Source organism: Salvelinus sp. IW2-2015, linkage group LG33 (assembly GCF_002910315.2).
Source record: "Salvelinus sp. IW2-2015 linkage group LG33, ASM291031v2, whole genome shotgun sequence".
Classification (NCBI taxonomy): domain Eukaryota; kingdom Metazoa; phylum Chordata; class Actinopteri; order Salmoniformes; family Salmonidae; genus Salvelinus; species Salvelinus sp. IW2-2015.
In genome coordinates this window covers 701,243-714,886 of record NC_036872.1, presented here as the reverse complement: position 1 = coordinate 714,886, position 13,644 = coordinate 701,243, and the positions used below count along the sequence as shown (strand labels likewise).

The window sequence follows — 13,644 nt, the reverse complement described above, 5'->3', positions numbered from 1 at the left end:
CACTGGCTTTACAAAGCGAACCTGAGGGATATGGTAGTGACCAGGAAAAAGCAGTAGTTTAAAGACATAGTTAGGACATATAAATGTTTACATTTTAGTCATTAAGCAGAGGCTTAACTTCTTGTTAATCCAGCCGCTGTGTTAGATTTCAAAAAGGCTTTACGGCGAAAGCATACCATGCTTTCGCCGACAGCGCCCCGCATACAAAAGCATCAAAAACATATTTCAACCAGGCAGGTGCGCCACGAAAGTCAAAAATAGCGATATAATAAATGCCTTACCTTTGATGATCTTCTTCTGTTGGCACTCCAAAAGGTCCCAGATACATCACAAATGGTCCTTTTGTTCGATAATGTTCAGTTTAGCTGGCACGCTTCAGTCAATAATCCACCCAGTTTCCCTCCATCAAAATGCAAAATAAATCCCAAACGTTACTAATAAACTTTTCCAAACAAGTCAAACAACGTTTATAATCAAACCTTAGGTAGCCTAATACGTAAATAAACTATCAAATTTAAGACAGAGAATCATTATTGTCTTTACCGGAGAAAAATACCAAAGAATGCGCTCTCTTCCACGCGCTTGGAAACACTACAGCCAAAATGGGAGCCACCTAGAAAAACTACAATTTCTGGCTCATTTTTCCAAAAACCAGCATGAAACTCTTTCAAAGACTGTTGTCATCTAGTGGAAGCCCTAGGAACTGCAATCTGGGAGGATTTAGCCTTATAATAAAAGTGACAGCCATTGAAAACAGTGGTAGGCTGAATTTTGGGGGGGGTTGGTTTGTCCTCGGGGTTTCACCTGCCATATCAGTTATGTTATACTCACAGACATAATTTTAACCGTTTTATCCAAATCTACTGATTATATGCATATCCTAGCTTCTGGGCCTGAGTAACAGGCAGTTTACTTTGGGCACGCTTTTCATCCGGGCGTGAAAATACTGCCCCCTACCCAAGAGAGGTTAAAGAAGATGGTAGGTATCAACCATTTATTTCTAGAAAAATAATTGTACTTCTGAAATGTCACAGATTGGAAGAGTTACCATTATCAGATGTTCTCTTTCCTCCAAAGCCATCAGCCCCCACGATAAACAGTGAATACTGGTTGTAGAACACCAACTCTTTCCCACTGTACGTGTGGACTGTGGAGAAAGACAGCTATGTTGTCATAATGTTCAGAGTCACCAATAATGAGAAATTATAAAGACCATCCACACGACACGTAGAGAAAATATTCTTTCAGCTTTTTCTGAAAGAATATCTAGATTGCATGTATTTGATTACCTTCAATTCTTAAATTCCTCCGCTATTTGTTTAATTCATTAATCCCACCGAGTCATTTCTCTGCTCATCTCATGCAACCCTGCTGAACATCAACCAAAAATAGTAATTCTCAATATATACCGCAACAGAAGCTCAACACAATTTTTCCCTCTAATTATCAGAGAAAGGGAAGAGTTACACAACTAACCATCCAGAATGACTGCTCCAGATCCTTTGTCTAACACATCTGCGACTGCAGCCTGAGAGGTCAGATTCCTGCAAATGCAGACAGAACTATTTCAAATCACAGGCTTTTGTCAGCAGAAAATGATGTTGTGCTCAGAGATACTTAGAATCTGTAATGGGACATACCCAAGGTGGGTAATGGAAAAGCTCCAGCTACTGCTCTCTATGCAACAACTGCGAGAGAGTGACAATATCAGAACGAACAAAGGTGAGTTCATAGATAATTACATAGCGGTTTCAGTTAGCATTTCCCATTCCATTTCAAGCAATAGAACATTTTAAGCTATCAAAATGCGTGATTTGCCCACTGAATGAACTGTGCGCAAACAGCAACACTATACGTGCTATTCAGTGTGTTAAACCAATAGATGGTTGCCAATACTGTGTCGGATGACTGTTTCCTGGAGCTTTTACCCTGGTGAGGTCAAAGTTGAGTCCAGGCACGGAAACCCAGCCCTACATCATGGCCGCCTGGGAGGGGATGACACCGAAGGTAGGCAAACAGCTGAAGTCCTCGTGGCCCTCATACAGGAACTTGAGGTATTCGTCGTCCTTGGTGGACAGGCCCACTCCCAGGTCGTACAGGATGCACTGAGCTTGGGAGTGGAAGCTTCTGTCCCACCGCCTCCATCTGTAGAGGAAGCACAGCTAAAATCAGCACAGTATGAAGTGACATGAGCCATGATGTGACTCATCATTGCCTTTAGACAGAACCAGTCCCTGTAGGCCAACTGGGGACACACTGACTGACATCAGCCAGAGAGAGTTTGACTTGGCCACTTGGCTTCAGAAAGACACTCCAAACAGACAAACGTGTGTCTTTGAAGACATTGGTCCACAGTAGGAGATCACAGAGCATCATTATGGGCCCATCTGTCACCAACAGGCACAATGTCACTTCATTCCAGCCCAGTACGGTTGACCTCTCCACTCACAGGACTGATCCCGGATGCAGCAGTGGCGGCAATAGCGCTGGTGGGGTTGGGGACGGTTCCCGACAGCACCTCCACCAACGTGTGGAGAACAAATAAACAAATAAAGAGCACTACAAAGTCATGGTAATGGGAGACTTTGGGAGACTGCCACCCCCATGCTGCTGCTGCACATCCAAGGGCAAGCCGAGGGAGAGAGAAGAGAGAATAATGATGAACACTTGCCATGTTCTCGTCTCTGCCTGACCCCTAAGGCGCACTGCACCGCTAGATACTGTACTGTACTTTTCCCTTTGTTCAAAGATGGGGGGGACTGGTGGTGGTGTAATTTACATTCCGTGTCATAGCAGCACAAGCCAATGTGTTTGTTCACTGAAAAGCTAGCTTGTTGTCTCTTTTCTCTCATCGGTTTGTGCCCTGATGCTCCTCTATCTTTGTTTACACTTCAGCATACTGTTTAGAACTTGGACCTTCTCCCATGAAATCAGTTTCAGTACAGTGCCTCAATGGTTACAACATCAAAAGAGTTCTGGCATTCACTGCCAGTGGAATATTATTCAGATGTTTGATTTAAATCTACCTATTAATTTTCTACATTTTGCACTATTGTTTGAAAAAACGTATGTTGGTTTGAATTCAATATGTCCATGTATTAGTCAATGGCAATTATCAGTAACATATCTGGCAGAGGCTAAATATGGCGTAGGTGTTATGGTCTAAGGGCTGCGTGAGTTTGTTACCACTGATGTTGGCAGGTTTGGTGGCATTGGTGAAGTCACAGATGTTGTGCCACTGGTCTCGCACTGCCTCAGGAGACATGCCCTGGTTCTTGTGCCTCACGATGCGGCCCTGGGAACGCTCGCATCGCACTACACACACACGCACATTTGTGGAAATTTAATATTGTAGAACAATGCAAATACTCCCAAAGAAGAATAATAAATTCTACATACATTTTCCAATCCAGCCAGCCCCAACCTGAACAGGGAGAGAACATCAAAAGAATAATCAGTAAACATTCAGAGTAAGACGAAAGGCATAGTGAACATGTGATACATTTCTCTTACAAACCTCCAACAGGCCGCCATTTTCTTGACACTGCTCATGAGACAGCCATAAAACAAGGGGGAAATGTATTCGGCTTTCAAGGACTCCAAGAGGTCTATGACAGAAAAAGTATAGTAGTTAGTTGCTAATATTATGACATGACAGAGTATACCAATCATGATGATAAGCCAGCCCTTTGTTTTGATATCAAACATGATTTTTTTTATTGAATCTGTCTCTTAAACTCTAGGGAAATCAAGGTTACTGACATATGGGACAATATCACACTTGACTTTCATACTGGGTATAAAAGGACATCATGTGGCAGATGCCAAGAAGAAAATTACAGATGCCAGTCTGCCAAGCAGAGGCATCAAAACAATCTACGACACCTCAGTAAATGCTCAATCCACAAATCAACAAGGTCATTTTTCAGAGTGTATGATTGATTCATCTCTATTTACTCATTTTGTGCCTGCATTTGTTTGACAATAGCAGGTGACTTCAAGTATCACATTTACATGTCGATATTAATTGTAACACATGTAATATTGCATAATTATGCAACAGATCAACTCAAATCATTGAGCCTTATTAATAAGATGACAGTAATGTGTGCTACTCAGCCTATGTTTAGAGCCGTTTCTCAGCGACGACTCTGACCTGGGGGCATAACAGTCTCTGTGAGGCGCGAGCCCGCGGTCGGGGTGATGGTGTTGTAGTGGATATTGTGCTTTTGACCCTCAATGGCCAGGGTGTTGGCCAGTCCCAGCTTCGCCGCGCTGTAGTTCGCCTGCCCAAAAATTGCCATAGATGCCAGCAGCCAATGATGTCATAATGATCCTGGGCACAGACAGGGCACCGTGAAATGTCAGTTTAATTCAGTGCGACAGTGTTGAATCAATGTGCCACGGCTGGTGCAGTCGCGCAGCAATAACAAGAAAACACAATATGACACAGCAACTGCAAAGAAATCAGACCGCTTCACTGCCTGCAAAATGTCAACAACGACCACAAACAAAACATTTTTAGGGCCGTTTTGTCACTCATTCTTGGTGCCATTGCTGCAAATCAAAGGGGATCATAAGGATGGATTTTGCTATATGAATCCGTAAAGGAAGGGCCCACCTGTGCTAAAACCTGCAACAGATGTAGAAAGTTATGCTCTATAGGCAACCTTATTCCTGGAGTGCCGCAGGTACTAAGCACCACACCAGGGGTGCGTTCAGTTGTCTTTAACAATTGCTACTCTACGGTACGGTTTGTACTGAACGACACGTTTTCCCAAATCGTTGTTGTACGTTTTTGAAAAAAAACTGCGATACGTTTGCGCTGTTCGCTGGGTGTGCCGAGTTGTGGCTTGAAGCAATGAGTGACGTTTTTAAAGGGCAGCAGGGCATTTTGAACCCACAACCCAACCCCGTTATTCAACTGGTCCTTCAGTACAGCACCGTTTCCGATCAATTGAACGTTCTATTACGTGTTTATGTACTGAACGCAGCCCTGACCAACTGAGCTAATTTATCAATTCAGTGATTAGCCTAAATTCAACACACCTGGTCTTCCAGGTCAGTTAAATCAAAAACATGAAGTGTCTGCAGCACTCCAGGACCAGGGTTGCCTAGCCCTGCTCTGTACTCTGCACCTGTCATTGCCTAATTGCTTTCTGAAAAGCAATATTTATTTATTTTTTAAATTTTTATTAGGATCCCAATTAGCTAATGCCGTAACGCTAGCTAATCTTCCTGGGGTTCAACACCAATTAACAAGACATTACAAACAACCATAAATCAAGACTTCACAAACATTCAACAAGTAGACAATACAGACAATTAAAATACCTGACAGGAAACACATTTAACATTCAGTTGATGCTTTCTATTTCCTGTCCAGTCATATGGTCTATCGCATTAGATGTTCTTTTATTTTTTTCTTGAAGGTGGATTTACTTTTCCCCTGAGAAATATGGATTGGTAAAGAGATCCATTCAGCTATGGTTTATATAAAACTGTAGATTTAAGGCAATTTGTCCTTGGCTTGGGTTGTCTTAGCTGCCCTGAATTTGCCTGTCTGGTTTGGTTGTAATGCGTGTTGCTAGTATGTACTAACTGGCTTATCAACCCATAGGCACTCGCAATTTGGTGAGAATTCAAACCAAGCTATCAGAAGGCAAGATTAAGCAATTGCTTTGTTGCTTATCCCTATCCCTACAGGAGTGCCTAGGGGGTAATTTGGATTTCAGCAGAGGAGTCTGCTCTATTTCCTTTTACATAGGCAACATGGTGCTGGGTCTGACCCTTGACCTTTACTGTACAGTACATTACCTCCCAAACGTCTGGTTCTTCATGTGGTTCCAGGCAGCTCTAGTGACCAAGGAGCCTCTCAGGTGAACTCTATGGATGAGGTCTGAAATACAGGGAACGAATGTTGCATTAAATCAAATCAAATGTTATTAGTCACATGCGCCGAATACAACAGGTCCTTCAGTACAGCACCTCACAGTGAAATGCGTACTTACGAGCCCCTAACCAACAATGCTGTTTAAAAAAATACGGATAAGAATAAGAAATAAAAGTAACGATCGGTGGTTATGCTGATCTAGGATCAGTTTTGCCTTTCAGATCCTAATGAATAAGGTGATATGGACAGGGGGGACCTAAACATAGATCAGCACTCCTACTCTGAGACACTTTATGGATACAGACCCTGGTCAATCTCATTACTACTTAGACCGCAACTATAATTGTCATTCAATTCTCTATTCTATTTGAAGCTACACTGTTGGTTAGGGGCTCGTAAGTAAGCATTTCACTGTGAGGTCTACACCTGTTGTATTCGGCGCATGTGACTAATAACATTTGATTTGATTTTGAATTATTTATAACTTGTCAGAAATGTCCAGATCAACTAGCCCATGTCAGCTAAAGTTTTTTTTATTTCGTTTTTTTAGCCCATAGATATTGTTGTAATTTTTTTGTCACTCAAATATCACACGAATACACATTAGACATGGAAAAATGTATAGAATTGCAAGAAAATTTGCTTTAAAACTGCAACATTTTCTTTGCACCATGACAAAATGTGTAGAAATGCAAGAAATAAGCTTTAAACCTGCAAAATTCTCTCCCCCAACAAGAAGGGAGTGAACAGTTTGTCTCATGAACTGTACTTGTGCTCATAGAAATAGATGGGCGAGGCGTGGGATGTTCCCCAATGCTGGAAGGGGGACCCAGAGTTTGGGAACCCCTGGTCTACAGTACAATTCCCTGGTAGTTTCAATGAGGGCTAAAATAAAAACATAAAGAGGTGAAATTGGACACTGGAAGGATGGAATTTGAGACTGCATCAAGGCTCTGTAATACTGCCCTTAAACGTGCAAACTGCCTACATAGCCATGAACTTAGCCTCAGATTCCAGGCCTCCAAACAGGATTCAGAAGGATGGCCACACGAGTCTACCTTGAACCATGTGTAAAATATCGAATGAAGGAAGATAACTAGGTCCAAACTACCCACCATAGTTAGCCACTGCTTTGCCTCCGTTGGCTTTTATCTCTTTGTCCACTTAATCAGCAGCAGCGGAGCTCTTCCCTCCCCCTTTAATATCTCTTCCAAGGTGTGTGGAGAAGAAATTTTGAAGTTGCGCCTGGTGTAATATTCTTACACTCAATAGTAAATTGAGACCTGATTCAGTTCGGGGAAAAAATATAAGCGACCGCTAATGTTGCTTATGCCTGGAACCGGCACTGACTTTAATACCCTTTACTTTTTCCACATTTTGTGTTACAGTCTGAATTTAAAATGTATTAAATAGACATTTTGTATCACTGATCTTCACACAGTACCCCATAATGTCAAAGTGAAATTTGGTTTGTAGAACATCTTAGAAATGAATAACAAATTAAAAGCTTTAATGTCTTGATTCAATAAGTAACGGCATTGAGTTTCCTAAAAATCTAAACAAAACCGTAGAGACCCATCCGGCTTAGGTACTAAAATACAGGGAGAACTCCACGTACTGTTGCCATGTTGTGCAATGCCGTGTTCAAGCATGAACTCCACCTCACTGTAGAGCTTCGCTCTATTTTTAGGATTCACTCGATTGGCATGTTGTTTGATTAGGGCAGAGTCCGAAACGTCAATGTCATGCTTTAGTACATTTGTCTGAGTTGGCACATCTGAGAATAAACCCTGATATTCTAAAAGCAGGACAACAATGTCGCCTTTTTCCAACAGCAGATACAGTTGACCGGGGCAGCTCTAGCAGGGCAGACATCTGACAAACTGACTTGTTGGAAAGGTGGCATCCTATGGCAGTGCTACATTGAAAGTCACTGAGCTCTTTAGCAAGCCCATTCTACTGCCAATGTTTGTCTATGGAGATTGCATTGCTGTGTGCTCGATTTTATACACCTGTCAGAAAAACAGCTTTTTCTCTTTCTCATTTTTCTGTTTCAACTTAGGCCACTGAGAGACGATGTGTCCTTTCTCACGGTGGTAACGACAAACTGGAAGATATAAAAAAAAAAAAAACAGTTCTCTGACGGTCTTTATCTTTGGGCAGTGTAGAAAAAGACTGAATCCTCGTAGTAGGAGGTGACTTTTCTGGATTGCTTTGCCGTAAGGATGCAGCTAGCAACTGGAACGGGCTGCAACAAACACTCAAACTGGACAGTTTTATCTCAATCTCTTCATTCAAAGACTCAGTCATGGACGCTCTTACTGACAGTTGTGGCTGCTTTGCGTGATGTATTGTTGTCTGTACATTCTTGCCCTTTGTGCTGTTGTCTGTGCCCAACAATGTTTGTACCCTGTTTTTGTGCTGCTGCCATGTTGTGTTGCTACCATGTTGTTGTCATGTTGTGTTGCTGCCATGCTATGTTGTCATCTTAGGTCTCTCTTTATGTAGTGTTGTCTCTCTTGTCGTGATGTGTGTTTTGTCCTATATTTCTATTTCATTTATTTTTTATTTTGAATCCCAGCCCCTGTCCCTCCAGGAGGCCTTTTGCCTTTTGGTAGGCCAGTCATTGTAAATAAGAATTTGTTCTTAACTGACTTGCCTAGTTTAATAAAGGTTAAAAAAAGGATAACTATTGGGTGTTTTGTTTGTGAAGGTAGTTTTATGTGTCAACACAAACCCATTTGCAAGAACTGCAGCTTTCTCAAGAGTGAGATCCTTTTGCTCATAAACGTAGGTAGCAACCCGTTCGTGAAGGCAATTCTTGAACTGCTTGAGAAGTATGAGTGACTTTAAATCCTCAATGTCCTTGACCTCTTGAGAACCACACCACCGATCAAAAAGACATGCTTGTTCCCTTGCGAACTCAACATGGCTTTGTGATTTTGTTTTTTCGTAATTTACGGGAACTGTTGTCTGTATGCTTCTGGGACTAACTTGTAATCCCGAAGGATAGCAGCTTTAACAGTCATAATTTGAATTCTGGTCAAGAGATAAAGCAGTGTACACTTTCCAAACCTTTCGCACAAGAACACTTTGGAGGAGCAGTGACGTGGCAATTCACTCAAACAGAGTAAAATATACATCCTCTTTTTCATTGAAAGCGGTACAAGTCGGCTATTCCGACCAAGGTCAAACTCTGTTGAGGGTGCAGGATGGCCTGACTGGATTCAGAGTGTTTCCGGATCTATCTCTCTTAGTCGAATGGGATGCTCATGTTCCTGTTCTTGTGGTCTGGCTGCATGTTCACATTCTTGTTGTCTTAGCCTGTGCTCCAACTCTAAAGTATGTTGCCCCAATCTCTCCTCACGTTCTCTTTCCTTGTGCTCAAGCTCTAATTTCTGTTGCTCCAATTTTGCCTTTAGTTCTAACTCCCTCAGCTGCACATCTACAGGACTCACCCCACTACCTGTAGCACACTTTTCATCTCTCTCCGAGAGGAATTCCTTCTCCGCCAAAATAATACCTATCAACTCTTTGACTACTGTGTTTGGATCACCAGATGCCACTTTGGTGTCATAATACTTTGCAATGATGAGCAGATTCACCTTTATACATTTATCTAGCATCTCACATGTAGGGCTTTCCAAAGAAATGTCAAACTTTAAGTCCATGGCTTTTTTATTTATAAGCCTGTGTGTTTACGCAACTTTTAAAATGATTCCACCAGTCTTATTACCCCTTTGGGTGGATGTCAGTGACAGAAAACTACCACAAAGTGTATTTTGAACACTCAACTATCTGGGTACAGGAGAGCTTCTAAGAAGGTGATTAGAGCGACTATCATACTCATGGGAAACAAAATCCCAGACGACCCGTTACGTTCCCACAAGACAAATTCCAAATGTAGCTCACAACAAAGGGAGCAGATACCTTTATAAAACAAATGGGCCTCAGGATCTCGTCCCGGTATTTCTGTGCATTCAAATGGCCATTGACAAAATACAATTGTGTTCATTGCCCGTAGTTTATGCCTGCCCATACCATAATCCCACTGCCTCCATGGGGCACTCTGTTCACATCATTGACATCAGCAATTCTCTAAAACGACATTGTGGAAAACCCTACATGTGAGATGCTAGATAAATGTATAAAGGCGAATGGTAGAGAAATTAATGTTAAATTCTCTGGCAACAGCTCTGGTGGACATTCCTGCAGTCACCATGCCAATTGCACTCTCCCTGAAAACTTGAGACATCTGTGGCATTGTGTTGTGTGACAAAACTGCACATTTTAGTGGCCTTTTATTGTCCAAAGCATTAGGTGCACCTGTGTAATGATCATGATATTTAATCCGCTTCCTGATATGCCACACCTGTCAGTTGGATTGATAATCTTGACAAAGGAAAAAATGCTTACTAACAGGGATGTAAACAAATTTATGCACAACATTTGCACAAAAAAACTATTCCATATAGCTTAGTAGAAGCCCCCCCCCCCCCCCCCCCCCTTAGACAGGGCTTAGACTGTAATGGGTTAACCTAACTCCCAAACTTGACTTTAACCCTAGCCTAGCTAACATTAGCATGCTAGCTAACATTAGCCAACTAGCCACCGAGCTAGAATTCGTAGCATATCATATGTTTTGGAAAGTTTTTAACATATTTTACATTTGTAAATTCTTCAAATATAATACGAACTGTAATTCGTAACATAATATGAAATGGATGATGGACATCCACAAATGAATACATACCATACGAAACGTAACATATCATACTAAATGTGGTGTCCCGGATTTACGTACAGAATAATACGAAATGCTCTGAGACCAGGTTGTGGACACAGTAGTATAGTTTTCTTCTAACTCTCCATCAACTCCTAGCTGAACCCTACATCACAGCCACTGACCACGCACATGCTTGCAATCCTTACATTGTAGCACAGCAGGGGGGAGTGATTTCATCACTGTAGCACATTCAGAGATCAATTTATAGCCATTATTCTAAAATAATGAATAGATTTATTTATATCATAGTCGGACAAGGTTAATATGAGATGAAAATCTAGTGCCTAATGAGTTCAGGAAGCCAAGCTAGTAGAGCTCTGTGAGAAAGAAGTCCACAGCTATGGGGGCAGACGTTTTGATCGAGAGACCTTTACAACATATGCACATTTTCTCTAACACTAAAGGACTGTATATTTTTTATAATCAGTGGTGTAAAAAGTACCCAAAAGTCATACTTGAGTAAAAGTAAAGATACCTTAATAGAAAAGGACTCAAGTAAAAGTGAAAGTCACCCAGTAAAATACTACTTGAGTAAAAGTCTAAAAGTATTTTGTTTTAAATATACTTAAGTATCAAAATTAAATGGAATTGCTAAAATGTATTTAAGTATCAAAAGTAAAAGTAAAAGTATTAATTTCAAATTCCGTATTTTATGCAAACCAGACAGAACAATTATCTTGTTTTTTATTTTATTTACGGATAGCCAGGGGTACACTACAACATTAATTTACAAACAAAGCATGTGTTTAGTGAGTCCGCCAGATCAGAGGCAGTAGAAATGACCAAGGGATGTTCTCTTGATAAGTGTGTGAATTGGACCATTTTCCTGTCAAAATGTAACAAGTACTTTTGGGTGTCAAGGAAAATGTATGAAGTAAAAATTTAATTATTTTCTTTAGGAATGCAGTGAAGTAAAAGTTGTCAAAAATATAAATAGTAAAGTACAGATACCGTAAAAAACGAATTAAGTATTACTTTTAAGTATTTTTACTTAAGAACTTTACACCACTGTTTATAATGAGGGATACCTGGAGAAAATCTGACCTCTCTGAAATGAAAATGTATGGCCCTCCCTTCAGTGAAATGTATTGATATGGATTTTCTTACACAGGGACACTCGACGTCAATCTTCAATCAATCATTGTTTATTGTTAGCACGCAGGAGACGTTCCAACAAACTTGATGCACTGTCAGGAGCTCTAATGGGGCAGTCCTATTAGTTATCTTATACACTTACACAGAAAGTGATATTTGCATGATTTAGCTTATTCATAATAATTTATCATTAACGTTTGGTTCATTCATGTGACCGACCAATACTTTGTGAGGCTTCTTCTCTAAGCTGAGATCTTGAAACTTGAGATATCTTTCATTCTCAAAACAAGGGTCTGGGCGTACTGCCAAATTGCAGATACTGATAGTGAGGATTCACTCAGTCAGTCACTTGCATGAACACAGAAAACGGTTATTAGAAAAGCACAAACATAGAACACAGAAATTGGTAAATAGAAAAGCAACAACATAAAATGTTCCATCACAATATTGTCGTGGAAATTCAACACAGGTCAATATTAAATTAATCGTTCTTTATTATCAGCAAGCTGGGGAGGTCTTAGGCAAACTTAGATGCATAAAATACCAGTCTAAAGTGAGCTCTCCCGAGGCAGTCCCGTTAGTTATCTTATATACTGCGTACACAGACACGCTACATAGGAATGGTTCCTAGGGTTGCTTCCAGCATGTCTCTAGCACGTCTCCTGTCTTAATTTATACAACATATTCTGGGCGTTCTGCCAAAGGGTCTGAGGAGGGAGTCATGACCGTCTCCCCCTCATATCGCGTCTCAGCACCTGCAGGAACACATGATTGTATGAAACAATATGTACAATTCAAGGCGGTCTCCAGACTATACATTTTTCCTCCACAATATTTTTACCCTCCCGCAACGCTTGCAAAAGAAAGGTGACTCTCCCCTATACCCAAAATAATAATTTTAACATAAAGTGGATAGCAGAGAACATGCCTACCATTTACACTCACTCCTAGGACGGGCCAGCCTTACCTGCCCAACCTTACCTGGTTGAATGCTCCCCGTAGCCAGGCCAGTGCGGGGTGGTGGAATAACCCGCACTGGGCTGTGCTGGCGAACCGGGGACACCATGCGTAAGGCTGGTGCCATGTACACCGGCCCGAGGAGACGCACTGGAGACCAGATGCGTTGAGCCGGCTTCATGGCACCTGGCTCGATGCCCACTCTAGCCCGGCCGATGCGAGGAGCTGGGATGTACCGCACCGGGCTATACACACGTACAGGAGACACCGTGCGCTCTTCCGCATAACACGGTGTCTGCCCGTATTCTCGCTCTCCACGGTAAGCCCGGGAAGTTGGCGCAGGTCTCCTACTTGACTTCGCCACACTCCCCTTTAGCCTCCCCCCCAAGAAATGTTTGGGGCTGCCTCTCTGGCTTCCAGCCACGCTTCCGTGCTGCCTCATACCACCGCCTCTCGGCTTTAGCTGCCTCCAGCTCTTCACGAGAGCGGCGATATTCTCCAGCTTTAGCCCAGGGTCCCTTACCGTCCAGAATCTCTTCCCATGTCCAGGAGTCCTGTGTAATTGGCCGCTGCTGCTGCTGCTGCCGCTGCTGCCCGTTACTACGCTGCTTGGTCCGAGTTTGGTGGGTGGTTCTGTAACGGCAGCCTTCCTCCTCTTCGTCTGAAGAGGAGGTGTAGCAGGGATCGGACCAAGACGCAGCATAGTTCGTGCTCAACATATTTAATTAAGACGATAAACGTGAACACTTACAAAAATAACAAATGTGGCAAAACCGATACAGTCCTATCTGGTGTAGAGAACACAAAGACAGAAGACAACCACCCACAAATCCCAACACAAAACAGGCTGCCTTAATATGGTTCCCAATCAGAGACAATGACAAACACCTGCCTCTGATTGAGAACCATATTA

At 42.0% G+C, this 13,644-nt stretch overlaps 1 pseudogene; it reads right to left on the bottom strand.

The window, feature by feature from the left end:
* Positions 1 to 1,028: 1,028 nt before the first annotated feature.
* Positions 1,029 to 6,961, bottom strand: LOC111958068 (peroxisomal multifunctional enzyme type 2-like; annotated as a pseudogene).
* Positions 6,962 to 13,644: the final 6,683 nt, after the last annotated feature.